Below are 26,451 nucleotides of genomic sequence, written 5' to 3'. Positions count from 1 at the left end.
TGGCCTGAGAAACACCCACTTAGGCAGCTTTTGGGCCTCCAAAACGCCCTCTTAGGGAGCTTTTGGGCTCAGAAACAGCTGTTTGGGGAGATTTTGGGCTCAGAAAGACCCATTGAAGGAGCTTTTGGGCTCAGAAGCAGCGAATTAAGGTGGTTTTCAGCTGAGAAAGAGCAATTTCGGGAGCTCTGGCTCTCCAAACTGTTGATTTAGGGAGATTTTGGGCTCAGAAACAGTGACTTAGGGAGGTTTTTAGCTCAAAACCCGTGATTTAGGGAGCTCTTGGCCTGAGAAACACCCACTTAGGCAGTTTTGGGCCTCCAAAACACCCTTTTAGGGAGCTTTTGGGCTCAGAAACAGCTGTGTGGGGAGATTTTGGGCTCAGAAAGACCCATTTAGAGAGCTTTGGGGCTCAAAAGCAGCAATTGAAAGAGATTTTGGGCTCAGAAACACCCACCTGGGGGAATTTTGGACTCAGAAACAGCAATTTAGGGAGCTTTGGGACTCCAAACCAGCCATCTATGTAGCTCTTGGCCTGAGAAACACCCACTTAGGCAGCTTTTGGGCCTCCAAAACACCCTTTTAGGGAGCTTTTGGGCTCAGAAACAGCTGTGTGGGGAGATTTTGGGCTCAGAAAGACCCATTTAGAGAGCTTTGGGGCTCAAAAGCAGCAATTGAAAGAGATTTTGGGCTCAGAAACACCCACCTGGGGGAATTTTGGACTCAGAAACAGCAATTTAGGGAGCTTTGGGACTCCAAACCAGCCATCTATGTAGCTCTTGGCCTGAGAAACACCCACTTAGGCAGCTTTTGGGCCTCCAAAACACCCTTTTAGGGAGCTTTTGGGCTCAGAAACAGCTGTGGGGGGAGATTTTGGGCTCAGAAAGACCCATTTAGAGAGCTTTGGGGCTCAAAAGCAGCAATTTAATGGGATTTGGGGCTCAAAAACACTCACCTGGGGAGCTTTTGGGCTCAGAAACAGCTGTTTGGGGAGATTTTGGGCTCAGAAAGTCTCATTTAGAGAGTTTTGGGCCCAAAAGCTGTAATTTAGGGTGAATTGGGGCTCAGAAACACCTGTTTGGGGAGATTTTGGGCTCAGAAAGTCTCATTTAGAGAGCTTTTGGGCCCAAAATCTGTAATTTAGGGAGAATTGGGGCTCAGAAACACTCACCTGGGGAGCTTTTGCACGAAGAAACAGCAATTTCTGGATCTCTGGGTCTCCAAAGTGTTGATTTAGGGAGATTGTGGGCTCAGAAACAGTGACTTAGGGAGGTTTTTAGCTCAAAACCTGCGATTTAGGGAGCTCTTGGCCTGAGAAACACCCACTTAGGCAGTTTTGGGCCTCCAAAACACCCTTTTAGGGAGCTTTTGGGCTCAGAAACAGCTGTTTGGGGAGATTTTGGGCTCAGAAAGACCCATTTAGAGAGCTTTGGGGCTCAAAAGCAGCAATTGAAAGAGATTTTGGGCTCAGAAACACCCACCTGGGGGAATTTTGGACTCAGAAACAGCAATTTAGGGAGCTTTGGGACTCCAAACCAGCCATCTATGTAGCTCTTGGCCTGAGAAACACCCACTTAGGCAGCTTTTGGGCCTCCAAAACACCCTTTTAGGGAGCTTTTGGGCTCAGAAACAGCTGTGTGGGGAGATTTTGGGCTCAGAAAGACCCATTTAGAGAGCTTTGGGGCTCAAAAGCAGCAATTGAAAGAGATTTTGGGCTCAGAAACACCCACCTGGGGGAATTTTGGACTCAGAAACAGCAATTTAGGGAGCTTTGGGACTCCAAACCAGCCATCTATGTAGCTCTTGGCCTGAGAAACACCCACTTAGGCAGCTTTTGGGCCTCCAAAACACCCTTTTAGGGAGCTTTTGGGCTCAGAAACAGCTGTGTGGGGAGATTTTGGGCTCAGAAAGACCCATTTAGAGAGCTTTGGGGCTCAAAAGCAGCAATTTAATGGGATTTGGGGCTCAAAAACACTCAGCTGGGGAGCTTTTGGGCTCAGAAACAGCTGTTTGGGGAGATTTTGGGCTCAGAAAGTCTCATTTAGAGAGTTTTGGGCCCAAAAGCTGTAATTTAGGGTGAATTGGGGCTCAGAAACACCTGTTTGGGGAGATTTTGGGCTCAGAAAGTCTCATTTAGAGAGCTTTTGGGCCCAAAATCTGTAATTTAGGGAGAATTGGGGCTCAGAAACACTCACCTGGGGAGCTTTTGCACGAAGAAACAGCAATTTCTGGATCTCTGTGTCTCCAAAGTGTTGATTTAGGGAGATTGTGGGCTCAGAAACAGTGACTTAGGGAGGTTTTTAGCTCAAAACCCGTGAGTTAGGGAGCTCTTGGCCTGAGAAACACCCACTTAGGCAGTTTTGGGCCTCCAAAACACCCTCTTAGGGAGCTTTTGGGCTCAGAAACAGCTGTGTGGGGAGATTTTGGGCTCAGAAAGTCTCATTTAGAGAGCTTTTGGGCTCAAAGGCAGCAATTTAATGGGATTTGGGGCTCAAAAACACTCAGCTGGGGAGCTTTTGGGCTCAGAAACAGCAATTTTGGGAGCTCTGGGGCTCCAAAGTGTTGATTTAGGGAGATTTTGGGCTCAGAAACAGTGACTTAGGGAGGTTTTTCCCTCAAAACCTGCGATTTAGGGAGATCTTGGCCTGAGAAACTCCCACTTAAGCAGTTTTGGGCCTCCAAAACACCCTCTTAGGGAGCTTTTGGGCTCAGAAACAGCAATTTTGGGATCTCTGGGTCTCCAAAGTGTTGATTTAGGGAGATTTTGGGCTCAGAAACAGTGACTTATGGAGGTTTTTCCCTCAAAACCTGCGATTTAGGGAGATCTTGGCCTGAGAAACTCCCACTTAGGCAGTTTTGGGCCTCCAAAACACCCTCTTAGGGAGCTTTTGGGCTCAGAAACACCTGTTTGGGGAGATTTTGGGCTCAGAAAGTCTCATTTAGAGAGTTTTGGGCCCAAAAGCTGGAATTTAGTGAGAATTGGGTCTCAGAAACACTCACCTGGGGAGCTTTTGCACGAAGAAACAGCAATTTCTGGATCTCTGGGTCTCCAAAGTGTTGATTTAGGGAGATTTTGGGCTCAGAAACAGTGACTTAGGGAGGTTTTTAGCTCAAAACCTGCGATTTAGGGAGCTCTTGGCCTGAGAAACACCCACTTAGGCAGTTTTGGGCCTCCAAAACACCCTTTTAGGGAGCTTTTGGGCTCAGAAACACCTGTTTGGGGAGATTTTGGGCTCAGAAAGTCTCATTTAGAGAGTTTTGGGCCCAAAAGCTGGAATTTAGGGAGAATTGGGTCTCAGAAACACTCACCTGGGGAGCTTTTGCACGAAGAAACAGCAATTTCTGGATCTCTGGGTCTCCAAAGTGTTGATTTAGGGAGATTTTGGGCTCAGAAACAGTGACTTAGGGAGTTTGTTGCCTCAAAACCAGCCATTTAGGTAGCTCTTGGCCTGAGAAACACCCACTTAGGCAGCTTTTGGTCCTCCAAAACACCCTTTTAGGGAGCTTTTGGGCTCAGAAACAGCTGTTTGGGGAGATTTTGGGCTCAGAAAGACCCATTTAGAGAGCTTTGGGGCTCAAAAGCAGCAATTGAATGGGATTTGGGGCTCAAAAGCACTCAGCTGGGGAGCTTTTGGGCTCAGAAAGAGCAATTTCTGGATCTCTGGGGCTCCAAACTGTTGATTTAGGGAGATTGTGGGCTCAGAAACAGTGACTTAGGGAGGTTTTTAGCTCAAAACCTGCGATTTAGGGAGCTCTTGGCCTGAGAAACACCCACTTAGGCAGCTTTTGGGCCTCCAAAACACCCTTTTAGGGAGCTTTTGGGCTCAGAAACAGCTGTGTGGGGAGATTTTGGGCTCAGAAAGACCCATTTAGAGAGCTTTGGCCTCAAAAGCAGCAATTGAAAGAGATTTTGGGCTCAGAAACACCCACCTGGGGGAATTTTGGACTCAGAAACAGCAATTTAGGGAGCTTTGGGACTCCAAACCAGCCATCTATGTAGCTCTTGGCCTGAGAAACACCCACTTAGGCAGCTTTTGGGCCTCCAAAACACCCTTTTAGGGAGCTTTTGGGCTCAGAAACAGCTGTGTGGGGAGATTTTGGGCTCAGAAAGACCCATTTAGAGAGCTTTGGGGCTCAAAGGCAGCAATTTAATGGGATTTGGGGCTCAAAAACACTCAGCTGGGGAGCTTTTGGGCTCAGAAACAGCTGTTTGGGGAGATTTTGGGCTCAGAAAGTCTCATTTAGAGAGCTTTGGGCCCAAAAGCTGTAATTTAGGGTGAATTGGGGCTCAGAAACACCTGTTTGGGGAGATTTTGGGCTCAGAAAGTCTCATTTAGAGAGCTTTTGGGCCCAAAATCTGTAATTTAGGGAGAATTGGGGCTCAGAAATACTCACCTGGGGAGCTTTTGCACGAAGAAACAGCAATTTCTGGATCTCTGTGTCTCCAAAGTGTTGATTTAGGGAGATTGTGGGCTCAGAAACAGTGACTTAGGGAGGTTTTTAGCTCAAAACCCATGAGTTAGGGAGCTCTTGGCCTGAGAAACACCCACTTAGGCAGTTTTGGGCCTCCAAAACACCCTCTTAGGGAGCTTTTGGGCTCAGAAACAGCTGTGTGGGGAGATTTTGGGCTCAGAAAGACCCACCTGGGGGAATTTTGGACTCAGAAACAGCAATTTAGGGAGCTTTGGGACTCAAAACCAGCCATTTATGTAGCTCTTGGCCTGAGAAACACCCACTTAGGCAGCTTTTGGGCCTCCAAAACACCCTTTTAGGGAGTTGTTGGGCTCAGAAACAGCTGTTTGGGGAGATTTTGGGCTCAGAAAGTCTCATTTAGAGAGCTTTTGGGCTCAAAGGCAGCAATTTAATGGGATTTGGGGCTCAAAAACACTCAGCTGGGGAGCTTTTGGGCTCAGAAACAGCAATTTTGGGAGCTCTGGGGCTCCAAAGTGTTGATTTAGGGAGATTTTGGGCTCAGAAACAGTGACTTAGGGAGGTTTTTCCCTCAAAACCTGCGATTTAGGGAGATCTTGGCCTGAGAAACTCCCACTTAAGCAGTTTTGGGCCTCCAAAACACCCTCTTAGGGAGCTTTTGGGCTCAGAAACAGCAATTTTGGGATCTCTGGGTCTCCAAAGTGTTGATTTAGGGAGATTTTGGGCTCAGAAACAGTGACTTAGGGAGGTTTTTAGCTGAAAACCAGCGATTTAGGGAGATCTTGGCCTGAGAAACACCCACTTAGGCAGCTTTTGGGCCTCCAAAACGCCCTTTCAGGGAGCTTTTGGGCTCAGAAACTGCTGTGTGGGGAGATTTTGGGCTCAGAAAGACCCATTTAGAGAGCTTTTGGGCTCAAAAGCTGGAATTTAGGGAGAATTGGGGCTCAAAAACACTCAGCTGGGGAGCTTTTGGGCTCAGAAACAGCAATTTTGGGAGCTCTGGGGCTCCAAAGTGTTGATTTAGGGAGATTTTGGGCTCAGAAACAGTGACTTAGGGAGGTTTTTAGCTCAAAACCCGCAATTTAGAGAGCTCTTGGCCTGAGAAACACCCACTTAGGCAGCTTTTGGGCCTCCAAAACGCCCTCTTAGGGAGCTTTTGGGCTCAGAAACAGCTGTTTGGGGAGATTTTGGGCTCAGAAAGACCCATTGAAGGAGCTTTTGGGCTCAGAAGCAGCGAATTAAGGTGGTTTTCAGCTGAGAAAGAGCAATTTCGGGAGCTCTGGCTCTCCAAACTGTTGATTTAGGGAGATTTTGGGCTCAGAAACAGTGACTTAGGGAGGTTTTTAGCTCAAAACCCGTGATTTAGGGAGCTCTTGGCCTGAGAAACACCCACTTAGGCAGTTTTGGGCCTCCAAAACACCCTTTTAGGGAGCTTTTGGGCTCAGAAACAGCTGTGTGGGGAGATTTTGGGCTCAGAAAGACCCATTTAGAGAGCTTTGGGGCTCAAAAGCAGCAATTGAAAGAGATTTTGGGCTCAGAAACACCCACCTGGGGGAATTTTGGACTCAGAAACAGCAATTTAGGGAGCTTTGGGACTCCAAACCAGCCATCTATGTAGCTCTTGGCCTGAGAAACACCCACTTAGGCAGCTTTTGGGCCTCCAAAACACCCTTTTAGGGAGCTTTTGGGCTCAGAAACAGCTGTGTGGGGAGATTTTGGGCTCAGAAAGACCCATTTAGAGAGCTTTTGGGCTCAAAGGCAGCAATTTAATGGGATTTGGGGCTCAAAAACACTCAGCTGGGGAGCTTTTGGGCTCAGAAACAGCAATTTTGGGATCTCTGGGTCTCCAAAGTGTTGATTTAGGGAGATTTTGGGCTCAGAAACAGTGACTTAGGGAGGTTTTTCCCTCAAAACCTGCGATTTAGGGAGATCTTGGCCTGAGAAACTCCCACTTAAGCAGTTTTGGGCCTCCAAAACACCCTCTTAGGGAGCTTTTGGGCTCAGAAACAGCAATTTTGGGATCTCTGGGTCTCCAAAGTGTTGATTTAGGGAGATTTTGGGCTCAGAAACAGTGACTTAGGGAGGTTTTTGCCTCAAAACCAGCCATTTAGGTAGCTCTTGGCCTGAGAAACACCCACTTAGGCAGCTTTTGGTCCTCCAAAACACCCTTTTAGGGAGATTTTGGGCTCAGAAAGTCTCATTTAGAGAGCTTTGGGGCTCAAAAGCAGCAATTGAATGGGATTTGGGGCTCAAAAACACTCACCTGGGGAGCTTTTGGGCTCAGAAACAGCAATTTTGGGATCTCTGGGTCTCCAAAGTGTTGATTTAGGGAGATTGTGGGCTCAGAAACAGTGACTTAGGGAGGTTTTTAGCTCAAAACCCGCGATTTAGGGAGATCTTGGCCTGAGAAACACCCACTTAGGCAGCTTTTGGGCCTCCAAAACGCCCTTTCAGGGAGCTTTTGGGCTCAGAAACTGCTGTGTGGGGAGATTTTGGGCTCAGAAAGACCCATTTAGAGAGCTTTGGGGCTCAAAAGCTGGAATTTAGGGAGAATTGGGGCTCAAAAACACTCAGCTGGGGAGCTTTTGGGCTCAGAAACAGCAATTTTGGGATCTCTGGGTCTCCAAAGTGTTGATTTAGGGAGATTTTGGGCTCAGAAACAGTGACTTAGGGAGGTTTTTAGCTCAAAACCCGCAATTTAGAGAGCTCTTGGCCTGAGAAACACCCACTTAGGCAGCTTTTGGGCCTCCAAAACGCCCTCTTAGGGAGCTTTTGGGCTCAGAAACAGCTGTGTGGGGAGATTTTGGGCTCAGAAAGACCCATTGAAGGAGCTTTTGGGCTCAGAAGCAGCGAATTAAGGTGGTTTTCAGCTGAGAAAGAGCAATTTCGGGAGCTCTGGCTCTCCAAACTGTTGATTTAGGGAGATTTTGGGCTCAGAAACAGTGACTTAGGGAGGTTTTTAGCTCAAAACCCGTGATTTAGGGAGCTCTTGGCCTGAGAAACACCCACTTAGGCAGTTTTGGGCCTCCAAAACACCCTTTTAGGGAGCTTTTGGGCTCAGAAACAGCTGTGTGGGGAGATTTTGGGCTCAGAAAGACCCATTTAGAGAGCTTTGGGGCTCAAAAGCAGCAATTGAAAGAGATTTTGGGCTCAGAAACACCCACCTGGGGGAATTTTGGACTCAGAAACAGCAATTTAGGGAGCTTTGGGACTCCAAACCAGCCATCTATGTAGCTCTTGGCCTGAGAAACACCCACTTAGGCAGCTTTTGGGCCTCCAAAACACCCTTTGCAGGGAGCTTTTGGGCTCAGAAACAGCTGTGTGGGGAGATTTTGGGCTCAGAAAGTCTCATTTAGAGAGTTTTGGGCCCAAAAGCTGGAATTTAGGGAGAATTGGGTCTCAGAAACACTCACCTGGGGAGTTTTGCACGAAGAAACAGCAATTTCTGGATCTCTGGGTCTCCAAAGTGTTGATTTACGGAGATTTTGGGCTCAGAAACAGTGACTTAGGGAGTTTGTTGCCTCAAAACCAGCCATTTAGGTAGCTCTTGGCCTGAGAAACACCCACTTAGGCAGCTTTTGGGCCTCCAAAACACACTTTTAGGGAGCTTTTGGGCTCAGAAACAGCTGTTTGGGGAGATTTTGGGCTCAGAAAGACCCATTTAGAGAGCTTTGGGGCTCAAAAGCAGCAATTGAATGGGATTTGGGGCTCAAAAGCACTCACCTGGGGAGCTTTTGGGCTCAGAAACAGCAATTTTGGGAGCTCTGGGGCTCCAAAGTGTTGATTTAGGGAGATTGTGGGCTCAGAAACAGTGACTTAGGGAGGTTTTTAGCTCTAAACCCGCGATTTAGGGAGATCTTGGCCTGAGAAACACCCACTTAGGCAGCTTTTGGGCCTCCAAAACGCCCTTTCAGGGAGCTTTTGGGCTCAGAAACAGCTGTTTGGGGAGATTTTGGGCTCAGAAAGTCTCATTTAGAGAGCTTTGGGGCTCAAAAGCAGCAATTGAATGGGATTTGGGGCTCAAAAACACTCACCTGGGGAGCTTTTGGGCTCAGAAACAGCAATTTTGGGATCTCTGGGTCTCCAAAGTGTTGATTTAGGGAGATTGTGGGCTCAGAAACAGTGACTTAGGGAGGTTTTTAGCTCAAAACCCGCGATTTAGGGAGATCTTGGCCTGAGAAACACCCACTTAGGCAGCTTTTGGGCCTCCAAAACGCCCTTTCAGGGAGCTTTTGGGCTCAGAAACACCTGTTTGGGGAGATTTTGGGCTCAGAAAGTCTCATTTAGAGAGTTTTGGGCCCAAAAGCTGGAATTTAGTGAGAATTGGGTCTCAGAAACACTCACCTGGGGAGCTTTTGCACGAAGAAACAGCAATTTCTGGATCTCTGGGTCTCCAAAGTGTTGATTTAGGGAGATTTTGGGCTCAGAAACAGTGACTTAGGGAGGTTTTTAGCTCAAAACCTGCGATTTAGGGAGCTCTTGGCCTGAGAAACACCCACTTAGGCAGTTTTGGGCCTCCAAAACACCCTTTTAGGGAGCTTTTGGGCTCAGAAACACCTGTTTGGGGAGATTTTGGGCTCAGAAAGTCTCATTTAGAGAGTTTTGGGCCCAAAAGCTGGAATTTAGGGAGAATTGGGTCTCAGAAACACTCACCTGGGGAGCTTTTGCACGAAGAAACAGCAATTTCTGGATCTCTGGGTCTCCAAAGTGTTGATTTAGGGAGATTTTGGGCTCAGAAACAGTGACTTAGGGAGTTTGTTGCCTCAAAACCAGCCATTTAGGTAGCTCTTGGCCTGAGAAACACCCACTTAGGCAGCTTTTGGTCCTCCAAAACACCCTTTTAGGGAGCTTTTGGGCTCAGAAACAGCTGTTTGGGGAGATTTTGGGCTCAGAAAGACCCATTTAGAGAGCTTTGGGGCTCAAAAGCAGCAATTGAATGGGATTTGGGGCTCAAAAGCACTCAGCTGGGGAGCTTTTGGGCTCAGAAAGAGCAATTTCTGGATCTCTGGGGCTCCAAACTGTTGATTTAGGGAGATTGTGGGCTCAGAAACAGTGACTTAGGGAGGTTTTTAGCTCAAAACCTGCGATTTAGGGAGCTCTTGGCCTGAGAAACACCCACTTAGGCAGCTTTTGGGCCTCCAAAACACCCTTTTAGGGAGCTTTTGGGCTCAGAAACAGCTGTGTGGGGAGATTTTGGGCTCAGAAAGACCCATTTAGAGAGCTTTGGCCTCAAAAGCAGCAATTGAAAGAGATTTTGGGCTCAGAAACACCCACCTGGGGGAATTTTGGACTCAGAAACAGCAATTTAGGGAGCTTTGGGACTCCAAACCAGCCATCTATGTAGCTCTTGGCCTGAGAAACACCCACTTAGGCAGCTTTTGGGCCTCCAAAACACCCTTTTAGGGAGCTTTTGGGCTCAGAAACAGCTGTGTGGGGAGATTTTGGGCTCAGAAAGACCCATTTAGAGAGCTTTGGGGCTCAAAGGCAGCAATTTAATGGGATTTGGGGCTCAAAAACACTCAGCTGGGGAGCTTTTGGGCTCAGAAACAGCTGTTTGGGGAGATTTTGGGCTCAGAAAGTCTCATTTAGAGAGCTTTGGGCCCAAAAGCTGTAATTTAGGGTGAATTGGGGCTCAGAAACACCTGTTTGGGGAGATTTTGGGCTCAGAAAGTCTCATTTAGAGAGCTTTTGGGCCCAAAATCTGTAATTTAGGGAGAATTGGGGCTCAGAAATACTCACCTGGGGAGCTTTTGCACGAAGAAACAGCAATTTCTGGATCTCTGTGTCTCCAAAGTGTTGATTTAGGGAGATTGTGGGCTCAGAAACAGTGACTTAGGGAGGTTTTTAGCTCAAAACCCATGAGTTAGGGAGCTCTTGGCCTGAGAAACACCCACTTAGGCAGTTTTGGGCCTCCAAAACACCCTCTTAGGGAGCTTTTGGGCTCAGAAACAGCTGTGTGGGGAGATTTTGGGCTCAGAAAGACCCACCTGGGGGAATTTTGGACTCAGAAACAGCAATTTAGGGAGCTTTGGGACTCAAAACCAGCCATTTATGTAGCTCTTGGCCTGAGAAACACCCACTTAGGCAGCTTTTGGGCCTCCAAAACACCCTTTTAGGGAGTTGTTGGGCTCAGAAACAGCTGTTTGGGGAGATTTTGGGCTCAGAAAGTCTCATTTAGAGAGCTTTTGGGCTCAAAGGCAGCAATTTAATGGGATTTGGGGCTCAAAAACACTCAGCTGGGGAGCTTTTGGGCTCAGAAACAGCAATTTTGGGAGCTCTGGGGCTCCAAAGTGTTGATTTAGGGAGATTTTGGGCTCAGAAACAGTGACTTAGGGAGGTTTTTCCCTCAAAACCTGCGATTTAGGGAGATCTTGGCCTGAGAAACTCCCACTTAAGCAGTTTTGGGCCTCCAAAACACCCTCTTAGGGAGCTTTTGGGCTCAGAAACAGCAATTTTGGGATCTCTGGGTCTCCAAAGTGTTGATTTAGGGAGATTTTGGGCTCAGAAACAGTGACTTAGGGAGGTTTTTAGCTGAAAACCAGCGATTTAGGGAGATCTTGGCCTGAGAAACACCCACTTAGGCAGCTTTTGGGCCTCCAAAACGCCCTTTCAGGGAGCTTTTGGGCTCAGAAACTGCTGTGTGGGGAGATTTTGGGCTCAGAAAGACCCATTTAGAGAGCTTTTGGGCTCAAAAGCTGGAATTTAGGGAGAATTGGGGCTCAAAAACACTCAGCTGGGGAGCTTTTGGGCTCAGAAACAGCAATTTTGGGAGCTCTGGGGCTCCAAAGTGTTGATTTAGGGAGATTTTGGGCTCAGAAACAGTGACTTAGGGAGGTTTTTAGCTCAAAACCCGCAATTTAGAGAGCTCTTGGCCTGAGAAACACCCACTTAGGCAGCTTTTGGGCCTCCAAAACGCCCTCTTAGGGAGCTTTTGGGCTCAGAAACAGCTGTTTGGGGAGATTTTGGGCTCAGAAAGACCCATTGAAGGAGCTTTTGGGCTCAGAAGCAGCGAATTAAGGTGGTTTTCAGCTGAGAAAGAGCAATTTCGGGAGCTCTGGCTCTCCAAACTGTTGATTTAGGGAGATTTTGGGCTCAGAAACAGTGACTTAGGGAGGTTTTTAGCTCAAAACCCGTGATTTAGGGAGCTCTTGGCCTGAGAAACACCCACTTAGGCAGTTTTGGGCCTCCAAAACACCCTTTTAGGGAGCTTTTGGGCTCAGAAACAGCTGTGTGGGGAGATTTTGGGCTCAGAAAGACCCATTTAGAGAGCTTTGGGGCTCAAAAGCAGCAATTGAAAGAGATTTTGGGCTCAGAAACACCCACCTGGGGGAATTTTGGACTCAGAAACAGCAATTTAGGGAGCTTTGGGACTCCAAACCAGCCATCTATGTAGCTCTTGGCCTGAGAAACACCCACTTAGGCAGCTTTTGGGCCTCCAAAACACCCTTTTAGGGAGCTTTTGGGCTCAGAAACAGCTGTGTGGGGAGATTTTGGGCTCAGAAAGACCCATTTAGAGAGCTTTTGGGCTCAAAGGCAGCAATTTAATGGGATTTGGGGCTCAAAAACACTCAGCTGGGGAGCTTTTGGGCTCAGAAACAGCAATTTTGGGATCTCTGGGTCTCCAAAGTGTTGATTTAGGGAGATTTTGGGCTCAGAAACAGTGACTTAGGGAGGTTTTTCCCTCAAAACCTGCGATTTAGGGAGATCTTGGCCTGAGAAACTCCCACTTAAGCAGTTTTGGGCCTCCAAAACACCCTCTTAGGGAGCTTTTGGGCTCAGAAACAGCAATTTTGGGATCTCTGGGTCTCCAAAGTGTTGATTTAGGGAGATTTTGGGCTCAGAAACAGTGACTTAGGGAGGTTTTTGCCTCAAAACCAGCCATTTAGGTAGCTCTTGGCCTGAGAAACACCCACTTAGGCAGCTTTTGGTCCTCCAAAACACCCTTTTAGGGAGATTTTGGGCTCAGAAAGTCTCATTTAGAGAGCTTTGGGGCTCAAAAGCAGCAATTGAATGGGATTTGGGGCTCAAAAACACTCACCTGGGGAGCTTTTGGGCTCAGAAACAGCAATTTTGGGATCTCTGGGTCTCCAAAGTGTTGATTTAGGGAGATTGTGGGCTCAGAAACAGTGACTTAGGGAGGTTTTTAGCTCAAAACCCGCGATTTAGGGAGATCTTGGCCTGAGAAACACCCACTTAGGCAGCTTTTGGGCCTCCAAAACGCCCTTTCAGGGAGCTTTTGGGCTCAGAAACTGCTGTGTGGGGAGATTTTGGGCTCAGAAAGACCCATTTAGAGAGCTTTGGGGCTCAAAAGCTGGAATTTAGGGAGAATTGGGGCTCAAAAACACTCAGCTGGGGAGCTTTTGGGCTCAGAAACAGCAATTTTGGGATCTCTGGGTCTCCAAAGTGTTGATTTAGGGAGATTTTGGGCTCAGAAACAGTGACTTAGGGAGGTTTTTAGCTCAAAACCCGCAATTTAGAGAGCTCTTGGCCTGAGAAACACCCACTTAGGCAGCTTTTGGGCCTCCAAAACGCCCTCTTAGGGAGCTTTTGGGCTCAGAAACAGCTGTGTGGGGAGATTTTGGGCTCAGAAAGACCCATTGAAGGAGCTTTTGGGCTCAGAAGCAGCGAATTAAGGTGGTTTTCAGCTGAGAAAGAGCAATTTCGGGAGCTCTGGCTCTCCAAACTGTTGATTTAGGGAGATTTTGGGCTCAGAAACAGTGACTTAGGGAGGTTTTTAGCTCAAAACCCGTGATTTAGGGAGCTCTTGGCCTGAGAAACACCCACTTAGGCAGTTTTGGGCCTCCAAAACACCCTTTTAGGGAGCTTTTGGGCTCAGAAACAGCTGTGTGGGGAGATTTTGGGCTCAGAAAGACCCATTTAGAGAGCTTTGGGGCTCAAAAGCAGCAATTGAAAGAGATTTTGGGCTCAGAAACACCCACCTGGGGGAATTTTGGACTCAGAAACAGCAATTTAGGGAGCTTTGGGACTCCAAACCAGCCATCTATGTAGCTCTTGGCCTGAGAAACACCCACTTAGGCAGCTTTTGGGCCTCCAAAACACCCTTTGCAGGGAGCTTTTGGGCTCAGAAACAGCTGTGTGGGGAGATTTTGGGCTCAGAAAGTCTCATTTAGAGAGTTTTGGGCCCAAAAGCTGGAATTTAGGGAGAATTGGGTCTCAGAAACACTCACCTGGGGAGTTTTGCACGAAGAAACAGCAATTTCTGGATCTCTGGGTCTCCAAAGTGTTGATTTACGGAGATTTTGGGCTCAGAAACAGTGACTTAGGGAGTTTGTTGCCTCAAAACCAGCCATTTAGGTAGCTCTTGGCCTGAGAAACACCCACTTAGGCAGCTTTTGGGCCTCCAAAACACACTTTTAGGGAGCTTTTGGGCTCAGAAACAGCTGTTTGGGGAGATTTTGGGCTCAGAAAGACCCATTTAGAGAGCTTTGGGGCTCAAAAGCAGCAATTGAATGGGATTTGGGGCTCAAAAGCACTCACCTGGGGAGCTTTTGGGCTCAGAAACAGCAATTTTGGGAGCTCTGGGGCTCCAAAGTGTTGATTTAGGGAGATTGTGGGCTCAGAAACAGTGACTTAGGGAGGTTTTTAGCTCTAAACCCGCGATTTAGGGAGATCTTGGCCTGAGAAACACCCACTTAGGCAGCTTTTGGGCCTCCAAAACGCCCTTTCAGGGAGCTTTTGGGCTCAGAAACAGCTGTTTGGGGAGATTTTGGGCTCAGAAAGTCTCATTTAGAGAGCTTTGGGGCTCAAAAGCAGCAATTGAATGGGATTTGGGGCTCAAAAACACTCACCTGGGGAGCTTTTGGGCTCAGAAACAGCAATTTTGGGATCTCTGGGTCTCCAAAGTGTTGATTTAGGGAGATTGTGGGCTCAGAAACAGTGACTTAGGGAGGTTTTTAGCTCAAAACCCGCGATTTAGGGAGATCTTGGCCTGAGAAACACCCACTTAGGCAGCTTTTGGGCCTCCAAAACGCCCTTTCAGGGAGCTTTTGGGCTCAGAAACAGCTGTTTGGGGAGATTTTGGGCTCAGAAAGTCTCATTTAGAGAGCTTTGGGGCTCAAAAGCAGCAATTGAATGGGATTTGGGGCTCAAAAACACTCAGCTGGGGAGCTTTTGGGCTCAGAAACAGCAATTTTGGGAGCTCTGGGGCTCCAAAGTGTTGATTTAGGGAGATTTTGGGCTCAGAAACAGTGACTTAGGGAGGTTTTTCCCTCAAAACCTGCGATTTAGGGAGATCTTGGCCTGAGAAACTCCCACTTAGGCAGTTTTGGGCCTCCAAAACACCCTCTTAGGGAGCTTTTGGGCTCAGAAACAGCTGTTTGGGGAGATTTTGGGCTCAGAAAGTCTCATTTAGAGAGTTTTGGGCCCAAAAGCTGGAATTTAGGGAGAATTGGGTCTCAGAAACACTCACCTGGGGAGCTTTTGCACGAAGAAACAGCAATTTCTGGATCTCTGGGTCTCCAAAGTGTTGATTCAGGGAGATTTTGGGCTCAGAAACAGTGACTTAGGGAGTTTGTTGCCTCAAAACCAGCCATTTAGGTAGCTCTTGGCCTGAGAAACACCCACTTAGGCAGCTTTTGGTCCTCCAAAACACCCTTTTAGGGAGCTTTTGGGCTCAGAAACAGCTGTTTGGGGAGATTTTGGGCTCAGAAAGTCTCATTTAGAGAGCTTTGGGGCTCAAAAGCAGCAATTGAATGGGATTTGGGGCTCAAAAACACTCAGCTGGGGAGCTTTTGGGCTCAGAAACAGCAATTTTGGGAGCTCTGGGTCTCCAAACTGTTGATTTAGGGAGATTGTGGGCTCAGAAACAGTGACTTAGGGAGGTTTTTAGCTCAAAACCCGCAATTTAGAGAGCTCTTGGCCTGAGAAACACCCACTTAGGCAGCTTTTGGGCCTCCAAAACGCCCTCTTAGGGAGCTTTTGGGCTCAGAAACAGCTGTTTGGGGAGATTTTGGGCTCAGAAAGACCCATTGAAGGAGCTTTTGGGCTCAGAAGCAGCGAATTAAGGTGGTTTTCAGCTGAGAAAGAGCAATTTCGGGAGCTCTGGCTCTCCAAACTGTTGATTTAGGGAGATTTTGGGCTCAGAAACAGTGACTTAGGGAGGTTTTTAGCTCAAAACCCGTGATTTAGGGAGCTCTTGGCCTGAGAAACACCCACTTAGGCAGTTTTGGGCCTCCAAAACACCCTTTTAGGGAGCTTTTGGGCTCAGAAACAGCTGTGTGGGGAGATTTTGGGCTCAGAAAGACCCATTTAGAGAGCTTTGGGGCTCAAAAGCAGCAATTGAAAGAGATTTTGGGCTCAGAAACACCCACCTGGGGGAATTTTGGACTCAGAAACAGCAATTTAGGGAGCTTTGGGACTCCAAACCAGCCATCTATGTAGCTCTTGGCCTGAGAAACACCCACTTAGGCAGCTTTTGGGCCTCCAAAACACCCTTTTAGGGAGCTTTTGGGCTCAGAAACAGCTGTGTGGGGAGATTTTGGGCTCAGAAAGACCCATTTAGAGAGCTTTGGGGCTCAAAAGCAGCAATTGAAAGAGATTTTGGGCTCAGAAACACCCACCTGGGGGAATTTTGGACTCAGAAACAGCAATTTAGGGAGCTTTGGGACTCCAAACCAGCCATCTATGTAGCTCTTGGCCTGAGAAACACCCACTTAGGCAGCTTTTGGGCCTCCAAAACACCCTTTTAGGGAGCTTTTGGGCTCAGAAACAGCTGTGTGGGGAGATTTTGGGCTCAGAAAGACCCATTTAGAGAGCTTTGGGGCTCAAAAGCAGCAATTTAATGGGATTTGGGGCTCAAAAACACTCAGCTGGGGAGCTTTTGGGCTCAGAAACAGCTGTTTGGGGAGATTTTGGGCTCAGAAAGTCTCATTTAGAGAGTTTTGGGCCCAAAAGCTGTAATTTAGGGTGAATTGGGGCTCAGAAACACCTGTTTGGGGAGATTTTGGGCTCAGAAAGTCTCATTTAGAGAGCTTTTGGGCCCAAAATCTGTAATTTAGGGAGAATTGGGGCTCAGAAACACTCACCTGGGGAGCTTTTGCACGAAGAAACAGCAATTTCTGGATCTCTGGGTCTCCAAAGTGTTGATTTAGGGAGATTGTGGGCTCAGAAACAGTGACTTAGGGAGGTTTTTAGCTCAAAACCCGTGAGTTAGGGAGCTCTTGGCCTGAGAAACACCCACTTAGGCAGTTTTGGGCCTCCAAAACACCCTCTTAGGGAGCTTTTGGGCTCAGAAACAGCTGTGTGGGGAGATTTTGGGCTCAGAAAGTCTCATTTAGAGAGCTTTTGGGCTCAAAGGCAGCAATTTAATGGGATTTGGGGCTCAAAAACACTCAGCTGGGGAGCTTTTGGGCTCAGAAACAGCAATTTTGGGAGCTCTGGGGCTCCAAAGTGTTGATTTAGGGAGATTTTGGGCTCAGAAACAGTGACTTAGGGAGGTTTTTCCCTCAAAACCTGCGATTTAGGGAGATCTTGGCCTGAGAAACTCCCACTTAAGCAGTTTTGGGCCTCCAAAACACCCTCTTAGGGAGCTTTTGGGCTCAGAAACAGCAATTTTGGGATCTCTGGGTCTCCAAAGTGTTGATTTAGGGAGATTTTGGGCTCAGAAACAGTGACTTATGGAGGTTTTTCCCTCAAAACCTGCGATTTAGGGAGATCTTGGCCTGAGAAACTCCCACTTAGGCAGTTTTGGGCCTCCAAAACACCCTCTTAGGGAGCTTTTGGGCTCAGAAACACCTGTTTGGGGAGATTTTGGGCTCAGAAAGTCTCATTTAGAGAGTTTTGGGCCCAAAAGCTGGAATTTAGTGAGAATTGGGTCTCAGAAACACTCACCTGGGGAGCTTTTGCACGAAGAAACAGCAATTTCTGGATCTCTGGGTCTCCAAAGTGTTGATTTAGGGAGATTTTGGGCTCAGAAACAGTGACTTAGGGAGGTTTTTAGCTCAAAACCTGCGATTTAGGGAGCTCTTGGCCTGAGAAACACCCACTTAGGCAGTTTTGGGCCTCCAAAACACCCTTTTAGGGAGCTTTTGGGCTCAGAAACACCTGTTTGGGGAGATTTTGGGCTCAGAAAGTCTCATTTAGAGAGTTTTGGGCCCAAAAGCTGGAATTTAGGGAGAATTGGGTCTCAGAAACACTCACCTGGGGAGCTTTTGCACGAAGAAACAGCAATTTCTGGATCTCTGGGTCTCCAAAGTGTTGATTTAGGGAGATTTTGGGCTCAGAAACAGTGACTTAGGGAGTTTGTTGCCTCAAAACCAGCCATTTAGGTAGCTCTTGGCCTGAGAAACACCCACTTAGGCAGCTTTTGGTCCTCCAAAACACCCTTTTAGGGAGCTTTTGGGCTCAGAAACAGCTGTTTGGGGAGATTTTGGGCTCAGAAAGACCCATTTAGAGAGCTTTGGGGCTCAAAAGCAGCAATTGAATGGGATTTGGGGCTCAAAAGCACTCAGCTGGGGAGCTTTTGGGCTCAGAAAGAGCAATTTCTGGATCTCTGGGGCTCCAAACTGTTGATTTAGGGAGATTGTGGGCTCAGAAACAGTGACTTAGGGAGGTTTTTAGCTCAAAACCTGCGATTTAGGGAGCTCTTGGCCTGAGAAACACCCACTTAGGCAGCTTTTGGGCCTCCAAAACACCCTTTTAGGGAGCTTTTGGGCTCAGAAACAGCTGTGTGGGGAGATTTTGGGCTCAGAAAGACCCATTTAGAGAGCTTTGGCCTCAAAAGCAGCAATTGAAAGAGATTTTGGGCTCAGAAACACCCACCTGGGGGAATTTTGGACTCAGAAACAGCAATTTAGGGAGCTTTGGGACTCCAAACCAGCCATCTATGTAGCTCTTGGCCTGAGAAACACCCACTTAGGCAGCTTTTGGGCCTCCAAAACACCCTTTTAGGGAGCTTTTGGGCTCAGAAACAGCTGTGTGGGGAGATTTTGGGCTCAGAAAGACCCATTTAGAGAGCTTTGGGGCTCAAAGGCAGCAATTTAATGGGATTTGGGGCTCAAAAACACTCAGCTGGGGAGCTTTTGGGCTCAGAAACAGCTGTTTGGGGAGATTTTGGGCTCAGAAAGTCTCATTTAGAGAGCTTTGGGCCCAAAAGCTGTAATTTAGGGTGAATTGGGGCTCAGAAACACCTGTTTGGGGAGATTTTGGGCTCAGAAAGTCTCATTTAGAGAGCTTTTGGGCCCAAAATCTGTAATTTAGGGAGAATTGGGGCTCAGAAATACTCACCTGGGGAGCTTTTGCACGAAGAAACAGCAATTTCTGGATCTCTGTGTCTCCAAAGTGTTGATTTAGGGAGATTGTGGGCTCAGAAACAGTGACTTAGGGAGGTTTTTAGCTCAAAACCCATGAGTTAGGGAGCTCTTGGCCTGAGAAACACCCACTTAGGCAGTTTTGGGCCTCCAAAACACCCTCTTAGGGAGCTTTTGGGCTCAGAAACAGCTGTGTGGGGAGATTTTGGGCTCAGAAAGACCCACCTGGGGGAATTTTGGACTCAGAAACAGCAATTTAGGGAGCTTTGGGACTCAAAACCAGCCATTTATGTAGCTCTTGGCCTGAGAAACACCCACTTAGGCAGCTTTTGGGCCTCCAAAACACCCTTTTAGGGAGTTGTTGGGCTCAGAAACAGCTGTTTGGGGAGATTTTGGGCTCAGAAAGTCTCATTTAGAGAGCTTTTGGGCTCAAAGGCAGCAATTTAATGGGATTTGGGGCTCAAAAACACTCAGCTGGGGAGCTTTTGGGCTCAGAAACAGCAATTTTGGGAGCTCTGGGGCTCCAAAGTGTTGATTTAGGGAGATTTTGGGCTCAGAAACAGTGACTTAGGGAGGTTTTTCCCTCAAAACCTGCGATTTAGGGAGATCTTGGCCTGAGAAACTCCCACTTAAGCAGTTTTGGGCCTCCAAAACACCCTCTTAGGGAGCTTTTGGGCTCAGAAACAGCAATTTTGGGATCTCTGGGTCTCCAAAGTGTTGATTTAGGGAGATTTTGGGCTCAGAAACAGTGACTTAGGGAGGTTTTTAGCTGAAAACCAGCGATTTAGGGAGATCTTGGCCTGAGAAACACCCACTTAGGCAGCTTTTGGGCCTCCAAAACGCCCTTTCAGGGAGCTTTTGGGCTCAGAAACTGCTGTGTGGGGAGATTTTGGGCTCAGAAAGACCCATTTAGAGAGCTTTTGGGCTCAAAAGCTGGAATTTAGGGAGAATTGGGGCTCAAAAACACTCAGCTGGGGAGCTTTTGGGCTCAGAAACAGCAATTTTGGGATCTCTGGGTCTCCAAAGTGTTGATTTAGGGAGATTTTGGGCTCAGAAACAGTGACTTAGGGAGGTTTTTAGCTCAAAACCCGCAATTTAGAGAGCTCTTGGCCTGAGAAACACCCACTTAGGCAGCTTTTGGGCCTCCAAAACGCCCTCTTAGGGAGCTTTTGGGCTCAGAAACAGCTGTTTGGGGAGATTTTGGGCTCAGAAAGACCCATTGAAGGAGCTTTTGGGCTCAGAAGCAGCGAATTAAGGTGGTTTTCAGCTGAGAAAGAGCAATTTCGGGAGCTCTGGCTCTCCAAACTGTTGATTTAGGGAGATTTTGGGCTCAGAAACAGTGACTTAGGGAGGTTTTTAGCTCAAAACCCGTGATTTAGGGAGCTCTTGGCCTGAGAAACACCCACTTAGGCAGTTTTGGGCCTCCAAAACACCCTTTTAGGGAGCTTTTGGGCTCAGAAACAGCTGTGTGGGGAGATTTTGGGCTCAGAAAGACCCATTTAGAGAGCTTTGGGGCTCAAAAGCAGCAATTGAAAGAGATTTTGGGCTCAGAAACACCCACCTGGGGGAATTTTGGACTCAGAAACAGCAATTTAGGGAGCTTTGGGACTCCAAACCAGCCATCTATGTAGCTCTTGGCCTGAGAAACACCCACTTAGGCAGCTTTTGGGCCTCCAAAACACCCTTTTAGGGAGCTTTTGGGCTCAGAAACAGCTGTGTGGGGAGATTTTGGGCTCAGAAAGACCCATTTAGAGAGCTTTTGGGCTCAAAGGCAGCAATTTAATGGGATTTGGGGCTCAAAAACACTCAGCTGGGGAGCTTTTGGGCTCAGAAACAGCAATTTTGGGATCTCTGGGTCTCCAAAGTGTTGATTTAGGGAGATTTTGGGCTCAGAAACAGTGACTTAGGGAGGTTTTTCCCTCAAAACCTGCGATTTAGGGAGATCTTGGCCTGAGAAACTCCCACTTAAGCAGTTTTGGGCCTCCAAAACACCCTCTTAGGGAGCTTTTGGGCTCAGAAACAGCAATTTTGGGATCTCTGGGTCTCCAAAGTGTTGATTTAGGGAGATTTTGGGCTCAGAAACAGTGACTTAGGGAGGTTTTTGCCTCAAAACCAGCCATTTAGGTAGCTCTTGGCCTGAGAAACACCCACTTAGGCAGCTTTTGGGCCTCCAAAACACCCTTTTAGGGAGATTTTGGGCTCAGAAAGTCTCATTTAGAGAGCTTTGGGGCTCAAAAGCAGCAATTGAATGGGATTTGGGGCTCAAAAACACTCACCTGGGGAGCTTTTGGGCTCAGAAACAGCAATTTTGGGATCTCTGGGTCTCCAAAGTGTTGATTTAGGGAGATTGTGGGCTCAGAAACAGTGACTTAGGGAGGTTTTTAGCTCAAAACCCGCGATTTAGGGAGATCTTGGCCTGAGAAACACCCACTTAGGCAGCTTTTGGGCCTCCAAAACGCCCTTTCAGGGAGCTTTTGGGCTCAGAAACTGCTGTGTGGGGAGATTTTGGGCTCAGAAAGACCCATTTAGAGAGCTTTGGGGCTCAAAAGCTGGAATTTAGGGAGAATTGGGGCTCAAAAACACTCAGCTGGGGAGCTTTTGGGCTCAGAAACAGCAATTTTGGGATCTCTGGGTCTCCAAAGTGTTGATTTAGGGAGATTTTGGGCTCAGAAACAGTGACTTAGGGAGGTTTTTAGCTCAAAACCCGCAATTTAGAGAGCTCTTGGCCTGAGAAACACCCACTTAGGCAGCTTTTGGGCCTCCAAAACGCCCTCTTAGGGAGCTTTTGGGCTCAGAAACAGCTGTGTGGGGAGATTTTGGGCTCAGAAAGACCCATTGAAGGAGCTTTTGGGCTCAGAAGCAGCGAATTAAGGTGGTTTTCAGCTGAGAAAGAGCAATTTCGGGAGCTCTGGCTCTCCAAACTGTTGATTTAGGGAGATTTTGGGCTCAGAAACAGTGACTTAGGGAGGTTTTTAGCTCAAAACCCGTGATTTAGGGAGCTCTTGGCCTGAGAAACACCCACTTAGGCAGTTTTGGGCCTCCAAAACACCCTTTTAGGGAGCTTTTGGGCTCAGAAACAGCTGTGTGGGGAGATTTTGGGCTCAGAAAGACCCATTTAGAGAGCTTTGGGGCTCAAAAGCAGCAATTGAAAGAGATTTTGGGCTCAGAAACACCCACCTGGGGGAATTTTGGACTCAGAAACAGCAATTTAGGGAGCTTTGGGACTCCAAACCAGCCATCTATGTAGCTCTTGGCCTGAGAAACACCCACTTAGGCAGCTTTTGGGCCTCCAAAACACCCTTTGCAGGGAGCTTTTGGGCTCAGAAACAGCTGTGTGGGGAGATTTTGGGCTCAGAAAGTCTCATTTAGAGAGTTTTGGGCCCAAAAGCTGGAATTTAGGGAGAATTGGGTCTCAGAAACACTCACCTGGGGAGCTTTTGCACGAAGAAACAGCAATTTCTGGATCTCTGGGTCTCCAAAGTGTTGATTTACGGAGATTTTGGGCTCAGAAACAGTGACTTAGGGAGTTTGTTGCCTCAAAACCAGCCATTTAGGTAGCTCTTGGCCTGAGAAACACCCACTTAGGCAGCTTTTGGGCCTCCAAAACACACTTTTAGGGAGCTTTTGGGCTCAGAAACAGCTGTTTGGGGAGATTTTGGGCTCAGAAAGACCCATTTAGAGAGCTTTGGGGCTCAAAAGCAGCAATTGAATGGGATTTGGGGCTCAAAAGCACTCACCTGGGGAGCTTTTGGGCTCAGAAACAGCAATTTTGGGAGCTCTGGGGCTCCAAAGTGTTGATTTAGGGAGATTGTGGGCTCAGAAACAGTGACTTAGGGAGGTTTTTAGCTCTAAACCCGCGATTTAGGGAGATCTTGGCCTGAGAAACACCCACTTAGGCAGCTTTTGGGCCTCCAAAACGCCCTTTCAGGGAGCTTTTGGGCTCAGAAACAGCTGTTTGGGGAGATTTTGGGCTCAGAAAGTCTCATTTAGAGAGCTTTGGGGCTCAAAAGCAGCAATTGAATGGGATTTGGGGCTCAAAAACACTCACCTGGGGAGCTTTTGGGCTCAGAAACAGCAATTTTGGGATCTCTGGGTCTCCAAAGTGTTGATTTAGGGAGATTGTGGGCTCAGAAACAGTGACTTAGGGAGGTTTTTAGCTCAAAACCCGCGATTTAGGGAGATCTTGGCCTGAGAAACACCCACTTAGGCAGCTTTTGGGCCTCCAAAACGCCCTTTCAGGGAGCTTTTGGGCTCAGAAACAGCTGTGTGGGGAGATTTTGGGCTCAGAAAGACCCATTTAGAGAGCTTTTGGGCTCAAAAGCTGGAATTTAGGGAGAATTGGGGCTCAAAAACACTCAGCTGGGGAGCTTTTGGGCTCAGAAACAGCAATTTTGGGATCTCTGGGTCTCCAAAGTGTTGATTTAGGGAGATTTTGGGCTCAGAAACAGTGACTTAGGGAGGTTTTTAGCTCAAAACCCGCAATTTAGAGAGCTCTTGGCCTGAGAAACACCCACTTAGGCAGCTTTTGGGCCTCCAAAACGCCCTCTTAGGGAGCTTTTGGGCTCAGAAACAGCTTTTTGGGGAGATTTTGGGCTCAGAAAGACCCATTGAAGGAGCTTTTGGGCTCAGAAGCAGCGAATTAAGGTGGTTTTCAGCTGAGAAAGAGCAATTTCGGGAGCTCTGGCTCTCCAAACTGTTGATTTAGGGAGATTTTGGGCTCAGAAACAGTGACTTAGGGAGGTTTTTAGCTCAAAACCCGTGATTTAGGGAGCTCTTGGCCTGAGAAACACCCACTTAGGCAGTTTTGGGCCTCCAAAACACCCTTTTAGGGAGCTTTTGGGCTCAGAGACAGCTGTGTGGGGAGATTTTGGGCTCAGAAAGACCCATTTAGAGAGCTTTGGGGCTCAAAAGCAGCAATTGAAAGAGATTTTGGGCTCAGAAACACCCACCTGGGGGAATTTTGGACTCAGAAACAGCAATTTAGGGAGCTTTGGGACTCCAAACCAGCCATCTATGTAGCTCTTGGCCTGAGAAACACCCACTTAGGCAGCTTTTGGGCCTCCAAAACACCCTTTTAGGGAGCTTTTGGGCTCAGAAACAGCTGTGTGGGGAGATTTTGGGCTCAGAAAGACCCATTTAGAGAGCTTTGGGGCTCAAAAGCAGCAATTGAAAGAGATTTTGGGCTCAGAAACACCCACCTGGGGGAATTTTGGACTCAGAAACAGCAATTTAGGGAGCTTTGGGACTCCAAACCAGCCATCTATGTAGCTCTTGGCCTGAGAAACACCCACTTAGGCAGCTTTTGGGCCTCCAAAACACCCTTTGCAGGGAGCTTTTGGGCTCAGAAACAGCTGTGTGGGGAGATTTTGGGCTCAGAAAGTCTCATTTAGAGAGTTTTGGGCCCAAAAGCTGGAATTTAGGGAGAATTGGGTCTCAGAAACACTCACCTGGGGAGCTTTTGCACGAAGAAACAGCAATTTCTGGATCTCTGGGTCTCCAAAGTGTTGATTTACGGAGATTTTGGGCTCAGAAACAGTGACTTAGGGAGTTTGTTGCCTCAAAACCAGCCATTTAGGTAGCTCTTGGCCTGAGAAACACCCACTTAGGCAGCTTTTGGGCCTCCAAAACGCCCTTTCAGGGAGCTTTTGGGCTCAGAAACAGCTGTTTGGGGAGATTTTGGGCTCAGAAAGTCTCATTTAGAGAGCTTTGGGGCTCAAAAGCAGCAATTGAATGGGATTTGGGGCTCAAAAACACTCACCTGGGGAGCTTTTGGGCTCAGAAACAGCAATTTTGGGATCTCTGGGTCTCCAAAGTGTTGATTTAGGGAGATTGTGGGCTCAGAAACAGTGACTTAGGGAGGTTTTTAGCTCAAAACCCGCGATTTAGGGAGATCTTGGCCTGAGAAACACCCACTTAGGCAGCTTTTGGGCCTCCAAAACGCCCTTTCAGGGAGCTTTTGGGCTCAGAAACAGCTGTGTGGGGAGATTTTGGGCTCAGAAAGACCCATTTAGAGAGCTTTTGGGCTCAAAAGCTGGAATTTAGGGAGAATTGGGGCTCAAAAACACTCAGCTGGGGAGCTTTTGGGCTCAGAAACAGCAATTTTGGGATCTCTGGGTCTCCAAAGTGTTGATTTAGGGAGATTTTGGGCTCAGAAACAGTGACTTAGGGAGGTTTTTAGCTCAAAACCCGCAATTTAGAGAGCTCTTGGCCTGAGAAACACCCACTTAGGCAGCTTTTGGGCCTCCAAAACGCCCTCTTAGGGAGCTTTTGGGCTCAGAAACAGCTTTTTGGGGAGATTTTGGGCTCAGAAAGACCCATTGAAGGAGCTTTTGGGCTCAGAAGCAGCGAATTAAGGTGGTTTTCAGCTGAGAAAGAGCAATTTCAGGAGCTCTGGCTCTCCAAACTGTTGATTTAGGGAGATTTTGGGCTCAGAAACAGTGACTTAGGGAGGTTTTTAGCTCAAAACCTGTGATTTAGGGAGCTCTTGGCCTGAGAAACACCCACTTAGGCAGTTTTGGGCCTCCAAAACACCCTTTTAGGGAGCTTTTGGGCTCAGAAACAGCTGTGTGGGGAGATTTTGGGCTCAGAAAGACCCATTTAGAGAGCTTTGGGGCTCAAAAGCAGCAATTGAAAGAGATTTTGGGCTCAGAAACACCCACCTGGGGGAATTTTGGACTCAGAAACAGCAATTTAGGGAGCTTTGGGACTCCAAACCAGCCATCTATGTAGCTCTTGGCCTGAGAAACACCCACTTAGGCAGCTTTTGGGCCTCCAAAACACCCTTTTAGGGAGCTTTTGGGCTCAGAAACAGCTGTTTGGGGAGATTTTGGGCTCAGAAAGTCTCATTTAGAGAGTTTTGGGCCCAAAAGCTGTAATTTAGGGTGAATTGGGGCTCAGAAACACCTGTTTGGGGAGATTTTGGGCTCAGAAAGTCTCATTTAGAGAGCTTTTGGGCCCAAAATCTGTAATTTAGGGAGAATTGGGGCTCAGAAACACTCACCTGGGGAGCTTTTGCACGAAGAAACAGCAATTTCTGGATCTCTGTGTCTCCAAAGTGTTGATTTAGGGAGATTGTGGGCTCAGAAACAGTGACTTAGGGAGGTTTTTAGCTCAAAACCCGTGAGTTAGGGAGCTCTTGGCCTGAGAAACACCCACTTAGGCAGTTTTGGGCCTCCAAAACACCCTTTTAGGGAGCTTTTGGGCTCAGAAACAGCTGTGTGGGGAGATTTTGGGCTCAGAAAGACCCATTTAGAGAGCTTTGGGGCTCAAAAGCAGCAATTGAAAGAGATTTTGGGCTCAGAAACACCCACCTGGGGGAATTTTTGACTCAGAAACAGCAATTTAGGGAGCTTTGGGACTCAAAACCAGCCATTTAGGTAGCTCTTGGCCTGAGAAACACCCACTTAGGCAGCTTTTGGGCCTCCAAAACACCCTTTTAGGGAGTTGTTGGGCTCAGAAACAGCTGTTTGGGGAGATTTTGGGCTCAGAAAGTCTCATTTAGAGAGCTTTTGGGCTCAAAGGCAGCAATTTAATGGGATTTGGGGCTCAAAAACACTCACCTGGGGAGCTTTTGGGCTCAGAAACAGCAATTTTGGGATCTCTGGGTCTCCAAAGTGTTGATTTAGGGAGATTTTGGGCTCAGAAACAGTGACTTAGGGAGGTTTTTCCCTCAAAACCTGCGATTTAGGGAGATCTTGGCCTGAGAAACTCCCACTTAAGCAGTTTTGGGTCTCCAAAACACCCTCTTAGGGAGCTT

The sequence above is a fragment of the Strix aluco genome, chromosome 32 (genome assembly GCF_031877795.1).
Source record: "Strix aluco isolate bStrAlu1 chromosome 32, bStrAlu1.hap1, whole genome shotgun sequence".
NCBI lineage: Eukaryota > Metazoa > Chordata > Aves > Strigiformes > Strigidae > Strix > Strix aluco.
This window is presented reverse-complemented; position numbering follows the sequence as displayed.